Below are 12,132 nucleotides of genomic sequence, written 5' to 3' on the forward strand. Positions count from 1 at the left end.
ATCTTTGGTTAATGTTGTTAAATTTAAATTCTAAATATTATTTTATAAAATATCAAAACAATCAAATATTTTTTTGTGTAAATTAAATTATTAAATTAATATTGTAGGTGGAAAATATGAAACACTATTAAAAAAAATTGAAACATAAATTACATAACTTTAAAAGAATTATCGATCCTTTTTATAAAAAGTATGGACACTTTCAATATAATAGGTAAAAATATGATGTAATAGGTAGCGCTTATATAATGTAATAGGTATCGTTTATATAATGTAATAGGTAGTGGTTATATTGTAAAGTATCTATCCTTTTTATAAAAGTGTATACTTTTTTCACTGTGGAAAACATTAATTTAAGGTTATCTTTTGAGTGAGTTTTAAGATATTAATTTAGTAATTATAGGCGTCTAATGATTTATTTTTTACGTTACGATATATATTATTATTAAATTAAAAATTATAAATAATATTTTATAAAATATCAAAACAATCAAATAAGTTTTTGTGCAAATGAAATTATTAAATTAATATTGTAGGTGGAAAACATGAAACATACTTAAAAAAAATTGAAACATAAATTACATATCTTTAAAAAAAGTATCGATCCTTTTTATAAAAAGTATGGACACTTTCAACATATTATAATAAAATAGGTAAATTTGCAATGCTATCGGTATAAATATACCGGTTTTATGCGCGAATAGGTCTACAACCTATATCGACACTTTTTAATATTGTGTCGGTACTTTATGTCCAGATTGGAAGAAAAATGTGTCGATACATTGTCAAAAAGTGTCGTCATTTACACATCGGAACCCATAATTATAATGTAATAGATAATTTTGTAATATAACCGGTATAAATATACCGGTTTTATGAGCGAATAGGTCTACAACCTATATCGACACTTTCTAATATTGTGTCGGTACTTTATGTCCAGATTGAAAGAAAAATGTGTCGATACCATTTAAAAAAGTGTCGACATTTACACATCGGAACTCAGATTTATAATGTAATAGATAATTTTGTAATATAACCGGTATAAATATACCGGTTTTATGAGCGAATAGGTCTACAACCTATATCGACACTTTCTAATATTGTGTCGGTACTTTATGTCCAGATTGGAAGAAAAATGTGTCGATACCATTTAAAAAAGTGTCGGTAATTTTAAGTAACGTGATTTTTCTTCCTTCATTCAAAATATTTATATGTACATACAATAGGAGTCATGTTGATACTTACGATATATGGAGATCGTTGTCATTCCATTCCGTCTTCGAAAAAGTCAGTTGATGTAGGCTGTGTGCTTGTACTCAAACTGAACTTGACTTGAGGACATGTTAGTTTATTATGTCCCTCACCGTTGCAGTACCCACATCGCCTAATTTTCTTCTCGACCTTGTTCTTCGGCACTTCTTTTCGCTTGCGTTGTTTTCGTTGAGGGTCACGAACATTGTTTACTACAATGCTCTGGTTGACTGAATGATTCAAACCAAACGAGTTTTCTAATTTTTCTATTAGTTTTTTCATCTCATCTCTTGCGGTTTTGAAAGACTCGTCTGTCTTTGATGCAATGTAGCATAACCTACTTGACGTTGAACGTAGAGCAGCGAACCTTGCCATTTGCATCACTTCTGGAGACACATTCAAATCAATATAGCTGGGTGCAGAAGCCTTCGCATCATTAGTCCACCTACTTTGAATCAAAGTCCCGGGCAAATATGTGTAGTCCAATTGCTTCAAAATGTGAAGTTGATGGCGACACGGAAGTCCAACGGTCTCGAATATTTTGCAGGAGCAAATTAGAGTTTTCGTACGAGAATCAAAACTAATTTCAAATTTCCTATTTTTTTCTGCGTACTTTGACAAAATATAATGTTGACATTCATCTGATAAGGACTTAATCTCTGCTTAATCCGGTACAATGTCTCCCGTATAAGTTCATCTTGGAACACACGAAAAGATTCGCGGGTAAAAATCGCAGCGGCATGGCTTTCAAGGTCGACCAGTTTTGTGATCTGGAAGGGCTTCGTATGGGAACTTAAGTAATCAGCTTTCAACTCGTTCATACGCATTCTACTAATTCCATCTTCAATTGCACGAACAACATCTAAATATGTCTTCTTGTGCTTCAGTGCAATAGCTAGTGAAGCATTCATAGACTCGCACCTTTGTGTTGAGCGAATATTGGCAAAGAAATGACCGGTTAGATATGCTTGTGCCCATAAGTGTCGTGTATTTCCCTTCTCAATCACCCATGGATGCTTTTGGACGTTGAATTCTGAAACAATCGAACGCCATTGAATATCAAATTCCTTGGTTGTCTACCAGGAAGCCATGCATTTTGAGAATGCTGCTGTAAACTTTGGGTCACCAATGTTAGCTTGTGCATTGCGAGAAAGATGCCAAGAACATAATCTGTGCTTAGCATAAGGGATAACAGATTTGATAGCCCTCTGCATTGCCCTATCCCCATCGGTTACAACGAAAATAGGTGATTTATTCATCATGGCTTCTAAAAAATTATGTAGCACCCACTCGAAAGATTGAGACGTCTCGTCAGCGATTATGGCAGTGGTAAACACAATTGTGTTATGGTGATGATTGACACCAACAATAGGCATAATTGGTCGACCATACAAATTATCTTTGAACGTTGTGTCGAACACAATTACATCACCGAAGCATGTGTAATCCGATCTCGATGTAGAATCCGACCAAATAAGATTATACAATGCCCCCGATTCGTCTACCGAGTATGTCATAAAAAACCCGGGATCATCATGTTTCTTATAATCAAAGTAGGCAATAAGCGCATTCACATCCCCATCGACGATTTCCTTTGCTTTACCTCTTTGAAGTGCATTGTAGAGGTTTTTATGTGTAAATCCAACATTATGATAGCCCCCTGCCTGCTGCGTTAAATAGTTCATTACTTGTGACGTGCCAACACCGACCTCTTTTAATGTTGTTGCCTCATCGATATCAGCCTTACTTACAGCTCTATTAGAACGCATAAATGGTGTCATAGCAGGTGTGCACAATGCATGATTATGTTTCTGATCAGACTTACTTATAACCCACTGATCGTTTGTATTTGTTGCTGTAACTACGACTCTATCCTTACATCCTGTTCTTGTGACTGGCGTATGAGCACGTTGACGATCAACAGTATTGACTTTTGATACTCGAAACCCTTCTTTGGAACAACAAAATTCTTGTGTCTTCACATTTCCTTCCACGTCAAGCCGTGTTGTTCCCTTACGTGCACTAAACCCATGTTCCCGTGCGAATCCCTTATAAAAGTACCAAGCTTGATCACGTGAACAGAAGAGTTGACCAACCAATCTGTCAGATTCATCAACATTATGTACTTCATGGCATTCCTCGGTTGGCTTAACATTGTCTACATCAGTATTATCCATGGCAAAAATTTTGTTGTGCAAGTTCAGTGCTCCAGGAGTTGATGGAGATGTAAGCAAAGGTTCATTTTGAACATGTTTCAGTCGTGCTGCTTTCAATAGGATGTGACATTAGTAGTGGTAGTTAAAGGGTGGGTACAACATTAAATTCGCAGTACATATATAGGTATGTACAATAACTACAAGTATATATTATCATTAAATTTAGGTATGTACAATAACTACATATTTAGGTATGTACAATAACTACATATTTAGGTATATACATCTTTTGAGTGAGTTTTAAGATATTAATTTAGTAATTATAAGCGTCTAATGATTTATTTTTTACGTTACGGTATATATTATTATTAAATTAAAAACAATAAACATATATATTACATATTTATTATTATCTTTGGTTAATGTTGTTAAATTTAAATTCTAAATATTATTTTATAAAATATCAAAACAATCAAATAATTTTTTGTGTAATGAAATTATTAAATTAATATTGTAGGTGGAAAACATGAAACACTGTTAAAAAATTGAAACATAAATTACATAACTTTTAAAAAAAGTATCGATCCTTTTTATAAAAAGTATGGACACTTTCAATATAATAGGTAAAAATATGATGTAATAGGTAGCGCTTATATAATGTAATAGGTATCGTTTATATAATGTAATAGGTAGTGGTTATATTGTAAAGTATCTATCCTTTTTATAAAAGTGTCTATACTTTTTTCACCGTGGAAAACATTAATTTAAGGTTATCTTTTGAGTGAGTTTTAAGATATTAATTTAGTAATTATAGGCGTCTAATGATTTATTTTTTACGTTACGATATATATTATTGTTAAATTTAAATTCTAAATAATATTTTATAAAATATCAAAACAATCAAATAATTTTTTGTGCAAATGAAATTATTAAATTAATATTGTAGGTGGAAAACATGAAACACTATTAAAAAAAATTGAAACATAAATTACATAACTTTAAAAGAAGTATCGATCCTTTTTATAAAAAGTATGAACACTTTCAATATAATAGGTAAAAATATGATGTAATAGGTAGCGCTTATATAATGTAATAAGTATCGTTTATTTAATGTAATAGGTAGTGGTTATATTGTAAAGTATATATCTTTTTTATAAAAGTGTCTATACTTTTTTCAGTGTGGAAAACATTAATTTAAGGTTATCTTTTGAGTGAGTTTTAAGATATTAATTTAGTAATTATAGGCGTCTAATGATTTATTTTTTACGTTACGATATATATTATTGTTAAATTTAAATTCTAAATAATATTTTATAAAATATCAAAACAATCAAATAATTTTTTGTGCAAATGAAATTATTAAATTAATATTGTAGGTGGAAAACATGAAACACTATTAAAAAAAATTGAAACATAAATTACATAACTTTAAAAGAAGTATCGATCCTTTTTATAAAAAGTATGGACACTTTCAATATAATAGGTAAAAATATGATGTAATAGGTAGCGCTTATATAATGTAATAAGTATCGTTTATATAATGTAATAGGTAGTGGTTATATTGTAGAGTATCTATCCTTTTTATAAAAGTGTCTATACTTTTTTCACTGTGGAAAACATTAATTTAAGGTTATCTTTTGAGTGAGTTTTAAGATATTAATTTAGTAATTATAGGCGTCTAATGATTTATTTTTTACGTTACGATATATATTATTATTAAATTAAAAATTCTAAATAATATTTTATAAAATATCAAAACAATCAAATAATTTTTTGTGCAAATGAAATTATTAAATTAATATTGTAGGTGGAAAACATGAAACACTATTTAAAAAAATTGAAACATAAATTACATAACTTTAAAAGAAGTATCGATCCTTTTTATAAAAAGTATGGACAATTTCAATATAATATGTAAAAATATGATGTAATAGGTAGCGCTTATATAATGTAATAGGTAACGTTTATATAATGTAATAGGTAGTGCTTATATTGTAAAGTATCTATCATTTTTATAAAAGTGTCCATATTTTTTTCACTGTGGAAAACATTAATTTAAGGTTATATTTTGAGTGAGTTTTAAGATATTAATTTAGTAATTATAGGCGTCTAATGATTTATTTTTTACGTTACGATATATATTATTATTAAATTAAAAACAATAAACATATATATTACATATTTATTATTATCTTTGGTTAATATTGTTAAATTTAAATTCTAAATAATATTTTATAAAATATCAAAACAATCAAATAATTTTTTGTGCAAATGAAATTATTAAATTAATATTGTAGGTAGAAAACATGAAACAATATTAAAAAAAATTGAAACATAAATTACATAACTTTAAAAAAAGTATCGATCATTTTTATAAAAAGTATGGATACTTTCAACATATTATAATGTAATAGGTAAATTTGCAATGCTATCGGTATAAATATACCGGTTTACTTATAAAATAGGTAAATATAAGCGCTACCTATTACATTATATAAGCGCTACCTAGTATGTTATTGTACTTTATAATATTTCCGATTAAATAATATAACATAACCGGTCTAAATTTTAACCGGTCACTTGTTTAACCGGTCACATCGTATATTAATTATTTTTTAAGCGCCGCACCGCAGAACTGCCCTTCTATATTTGACTTTTGATAGATAAATCTTACAATAAGAATTTTTAATATATATAAAACCTCAAATTTAAAATTATTTAAATAATATCAAATTATTTATCACTTGAACCAATTCGTTATAGCGTGCTACTAATATTCATTAGTTTGATTACCAATACATCTAAGATGTAAACATAGTGAAAAAGTCAGTTAATGGACAACATAACCATTTTTCTAAGTACAAAACCTAAAAAACCCAACAAGTAATTTACCTATACACGTTAAAAATCCAAATAATAATAATAATAATAAAAACTACTAGAAATCAGTAGAATTTGCACCCAAATCATCTTTACCAACGTACCGAGTCCGACTGAGTCCATCCGAATCCAAAGCTGCTTCCCAATCAATCTCGCCATCTTCATCTTCCTCCCTTGTTTCTCTCATCATCTGCAAAATCCTTTTCGCTTTCTCTTTGGCCCTTTCACTCCCTCTCTCTTCCACTTCCCTTTCTCTTCCACTTCCCTTAAAAGCTCCATAGCTCTTGCTTCTTTAGCCAGTCCCTTGAACCTCAAGCTACCGTGACTTAGCGCAAACAACGCCGCAACACAGTTCTCCCGAGTTGTCTTGGATACCAACTCGCTTTCCCTCAACATTCCTACCAGTATTGCTACTGCATTGGCGTCCAGCATTGCCGATTTCCCCTCCGTAGAAGCAGCTAAATTACACAGTATCAGTAAAACCCGTCTCGCCGAGTCACCCATTTTCACCTTTGATAACAGAGTTGAAACGGCACCCAGCTTTACCAGTTTAACTCGGTTGGATTGAACCAAAGAAAGATGGTAAAGAGCAAGGGCAGAGTCATGCCGAGTACGCTCGGAGTCCGATTTCAGAGAATGAAGCAACGGTTGCAACGCGCCTAATACCCCAATCGCCATCTTGTTTTCATCTTCTAAAGCTAAACTGAAGAGCGCGCCGGCGGCATGTTCCTGCGCCTCACTGGATCCCGACCTCAACGCATCAATCAAAAGAGGAACAACTCCTGACCGTACGATCACAACCTTGTTCGATTTCTCCAAGGAAAGATTAACGAGTGAAGCAATGGCGTTGATTTTAACAACGCTGTATCTGGAAGTGATTAAAGATCGAAGCGTTGATAGTAGCCGAGGGGAACAAAGTGAACCCCTAGCCTCTGCTTTAGTCCTCGTGATTTTCCTTAGCGAAATCAAACCTGTTTCTTGCTCGAAAATGTCGGATTTTTTAAGCTTTATAAAGAGCTCGTGTTCTTCCGATGACGAAGATTGGGGTTTAGGGTCTAGAACTTCAGATTCTGTGTCAATGGAAGAAGATGAAGAACCGGAATTCGAGAAACACGCGGGACGGGTGGCGAGTGGCAACGGCGTGTGAGGACTACTCGCGGTTACGATAACAGATTCATCGGAAGAGGATGAGCTGGAGCAGAATAAACCTATTTCTGTGACCGCGTGGGAGAATAACACCGGAGGGTTTTCAGCGACGGCTTTCAAAAGTTCCCGTTCCGAGACTCGAATATCGGGAGGCGAAGAAAGTCTTGAAGTACCCTGGTGTTTGATCTTGGAGCGAACGATTTTCTCGATGGAGGCGTAATCGGGCGGAGCGGGATCCTGAGCACCGTGGTCGCTGCACCAGGTGAGGATGGTGGTTTTGATGGCGAGGTTTGGGATGATGGTGGAGAAGTCGGGCGTTGAGCCGTCGTGGAGAACAGGGGAGAAGCCGAGGTCACGGCAGACTTTGATGGAGAGTCGATCAAATGATTGACCCGAGGGAATTACAACGGGGTCGAACATCAAATTTCCAGAAATTGGGCAAAGGAATTCTGTAGGAAGTTGGGTTTTGGTATGCTTTGGAGACGGCGAGTTGGAGCGATGGTAAAATGGAAGTTTCCATCTCTGCTTTCCATTTCCTCCCATATACAAATTTTGTTGGGGGATCTTTTTAGCTGGAAAGAAGAGGAAGACAATGTATGAGCAAGGAAGGAATGGCAGATAAAGCTGGTAAGTTTTACACTATTTCTTGGAAAGATTGTATCTAGTCTAATTACATAGTTGGCCCTTTTTTATCATCTTTTGCTGTATATCTTGGACTTTGTTCAGGTGATTGGAGATTTGGTTTTATTTTCTTTATACAAATGATTCCTAATTATATAATATTATTTTATTGAGTCCCTTAACTTTTAAAAAATTACAAAATAGTTCTCATACTATAGATGGTTGATTTGTTAAGTTCATTGATTATTAAAATTTACATAATGATCATTCAATTATTCTGTCGAAACGATTTTTTTTAAAAAGGTAAAAGATGAGATTTTAAAAATCACATTAATTCTTAATTATCTTCTTTTCAATTTAAAACAAATGCGATTTAAAAGACCTCCCATTTCGAAAATTTTTAGATTTCCTTTACGATCGAAAAATACGGTTCGAAGAGTCGCCACCAATCTTTGATTAGATGTGATTGGGCACCCAAAAACACTTTGTCATTTTAAATAAAAATTAATTTTAATTAAAATAACAAATTGAGATCTGCATTACCAAAAAAATGAGTTCGAGAGTCGGTTACGTGTAGAGAAGGATTAGCACCCCCACAACGCCCTAAATCGATACCTAGTCGATTAATTAATGTCTTTGCAATGAAATTTACAAATTCGACTTTAATTTGACTTTTGATCCCATAAAACAAAGATGTAAATTTAAAAACATTCAAAAGCACTCAAATAAATTAAATTAAATTAAAATTACCAAGTCATTTTAGAAAGATAAAAAATATTCGATTATTTACAAATATCGAGACTAGATCTTAAAAGCTATAACAACATTTTCTCGATAAATATAAATAACCGAACATTTCCTTTACTTTCGTTCCCAAATTTTAAAGTGATGAATCAATTTTTAGGTGTCACTAATATGATACACTTTTAATTTAAAATCGTCAAAGCGGATCTCTAATCAGTTAAGATAACCCACTTAAAATAATTTTAAATTAAAAGGGTATTATCCTTAATCTAATTATGTAATAGTGTCGAGTTATGTGTGAGGATATCATACAATTCATGTAAAAACGTAACATCATGCAAATCATAAAAGAATCATTCATATACTTATATATACATGAATTTATCAACACATAAAATAAATAAATTGTGACTAAATAAAGAAGATCATTATCTAACCATGGACAAAATTAAAAAATAAAATAAAAAACTACTAAATCCCAATTAACAGTACTAATAAGGACTAATATGAAATGAAGCAGAAATTAAATATACATATTAATAATTATGATAGGGATTAAAATAAATATGTACATAATATGGTTATGAGCAAAATTAACTCAAAAATTGAAACAGAGACACAAATCTGGAAAATAATTAAATCAGGACAAACAAAATGGCTAAATTCGAAAACTAACCCTTTTAGTGACTAACATGTAAATAAGCACTAAACCTATAGGGAGCAGAACCTAATTTTACCCTATTAATTACTTAAGCAATTTCAAAATAAAATGGGAAATTTGCATATGAGCCTAACAATTCGAAATAAAACTAAACAACTCAAATCAATGACTAATCTGGAAAAATACTGTAAGAGTAAAGAGGTTTGAGAGAAAATAACCACAAAAATTTACATTTAAACATAAATATGGAAAATAGCACGATGAGGACATGTAAATTCGAAAATCCTTCAAAAATATCATCTATTAGTGGCCAAAATAGGAAAACACGATAACTATGCAAGGAATAAAACATAAATAACCCTAAAACTTTGATGGCTAAAAAACTATTTACCCTAAAGTTCTAATATAAAACCTAAACTAAGACTTAAATCTAATCCTAAGCACACCCCAGCCGCATCAAGACTCCTTCTTCAACTCTTTTCCTTCTTCACGCAGCGGCAGAGACTTCAAAAGTCTCAGAACCATCGCACGCCACCCCCTGTTCGCCGGTGGCTTCCCGCTCCGGTCACCACCTACCACAACTACACAAAACCCAAGCGACCAACCTAATCTATCTAAAAGCTTTCAAGTTTTTTAGTCCTCATTCCTCCCCTCAATCGAGACCCAAACGTTTACCCATGCCATAAATCGTCCACTCTCCAGCGGTTCCACTCTCGATGGTCACAAATAACCCACCCTATGACAGAACCAAAACCTAAATCCACCTAGACCACAACACAATCTCTACTAAGTACCGATGACCTAGACTCCAGCAGCGATGGGATGAATAAAAGAAAAGGTAACAAAAATAAACTCTTGATTTTTCACGATTTCTACTAGCTTAGAAAGAAAAACATTCATAAAGAAAGCTGAAAATTGAAAGAAATATGGGTGATACCAGAAAAAGTTCTTTGCTATTGATTCCTTGGTTTTTGATACAATGGTGAGTGAAATTTCCGTTACAATGGCTATTCTTCTTGTTCGTTGAATCCACTGTTGTAAAATGATTCCTTTTTTTATTTTTATTTTCTGTTCGAACCCCCCTTGTTGATGAAATCCTCTATGTTTTTTTGGTTAACTCCTCCTTTCGTTCCCCAAAAACCGAGCCCCCCCAATTTCCAGTGGTTAATTACAAATTAAAAACCAACTTACAGTTTAGTATCCCACCCACGATCACACACTGCTTCCCTCATTCCCGCTGGATAATCGTTTTTGTTTTACAGGAATTCACGTGGACTGGATGCTAGGATAACATGTTGTTTGGGCTGATTTGGGCTTTCCCTGGTCCAAATTTGTATCGTGTACTGGATACGGAGCCTCGGGACAAATGAAACTTGAAAAATCTTCAAATGACGGGTCTGCTCCCTCTTGTTCAGGGATTAAGGAACTCGAACAATCTTCTAAAAATGGGTTCGCTCCCTATTGCTTCAGGGAGTAGAACTCGAACAATCTTCTGTTTACAGGTTCGTTACCTCTTGCTTCAGGGAGTAGAACTCGAAGAATCTTCTTCTTATGGGTTTGCTCCCTTTTGCTTCAGGGAGTAAAACTCGAACAATCTTCTGCCTATGGGTTCTCTCCCTCTTGCTTCAGGGAGTAGAACTCGAACAATCTTCTGCCTACGGGTTCAATCCCTCTTACTTCAAGGAGTAGAACTCGAACAATCTTCTGGTGTGATTCTGCTTCACTATTCTTCCATGAAGGCTCAACTTCGAAGGTTAAACTAGAAAATCAAACATTTCCACTTATTAATGTATGCTTGAAGATTTGAAAAACATTATACTCGAAAAAATTTAGAATTTAAGAGAATCTTTGAGAATCCATTTCTCTTGAGGGAGCTTGTCTCGTAACAACTAGATATGAGAATCTTCTTGGACTCGGCTGCCATCTGAACCTCTCTCTTCCTGGGACCTTGAATTGGTTAATGACTCCTCGTGCTCATTTTCTTTTAATCAATTGATCCGTTTCTTTGTACTCGAGAACCTTCACTTTCCTCCCACATCTGATGATCTGATGGCTTGCTCCAACACTCTTCCGAGAAGGCTTAAAATGACCCGGAGGACTTATCATCTCGCTCGAAAGACTTACAAATTACCCGAAGGATTTCATCATCATGCTCGAAAGACTTACTGATGAATTTGCTTCACTACTCTTCGGTGAAGGCTTACAAATTACCCGAAGGATTTAATCATCATGCTCGAAAGACTTACTCATGGCCCGAAGGACTTCATCATCATGCTCGAAAGACTTACTGATGGCCCGAAGGACTTCATCATCATGCTCAAAAGACTTACTAATGGGTTTGCTCCACTACTCTTCCGTGAAGGCTTACAAATTTCTCGAAGGATTTAATCATCATGCTCGAAAGACTTACTGATGGCCCGAAGGACTTCATCATCATGCTCGAAAGACTTACTGATGGCACTTACTAATGGGTTTGCTTCACTGCTCTTCTGTGAAGGCTTACAAATTACCCTAAGGATTTAATCATCATGCTCGAAAGACTTACTGATGGCCCTAAGGATTTAAGCATCATGCTCGAAAGACTTATTGATGGCCCGAAGGACTTACTAAGTGCGAAATTTTGGAAAAAAAAATCCATTTTAGTTTTCAAAGGTTTCATTTTCTTAAAACATC

The 12,132-nt window shown here is 33.5% G+C and overlaps 1 pseudogene; it reads right to left on the reverse strand.

Moving 5' to 3' along the window:
* Nucleotides 1–6,172: 6,172 nt before the first annotated feature.
* Nucleotides 6,173–8,055, reverse strand: LOC120160073 (annotated as a pseudogene).
* Between the last annotated feature and the right edge of the window lie 4,077 nt (nucleotides 8,056–12,132).

This window comes from Hibiscus syriacus, unplaced genomic scaffold (assembly GCF_006381635.1).
Source record: "Hibiscus syriacus cultivar Baekdansim isolate YM2019G1 unplaced genomic scaffold, ASM638163v2 tig00111390_pilon, whole genome shotgun sequence".
In the NCBI taxonomy this organism is placed as follows: domain Eukaryota; kingdom Viridiplantae; phylum Streptophyta; class Magnoliopsida; order Malvales; family Malvaceae; genus Hibiscus; species Hibiscus syriacus.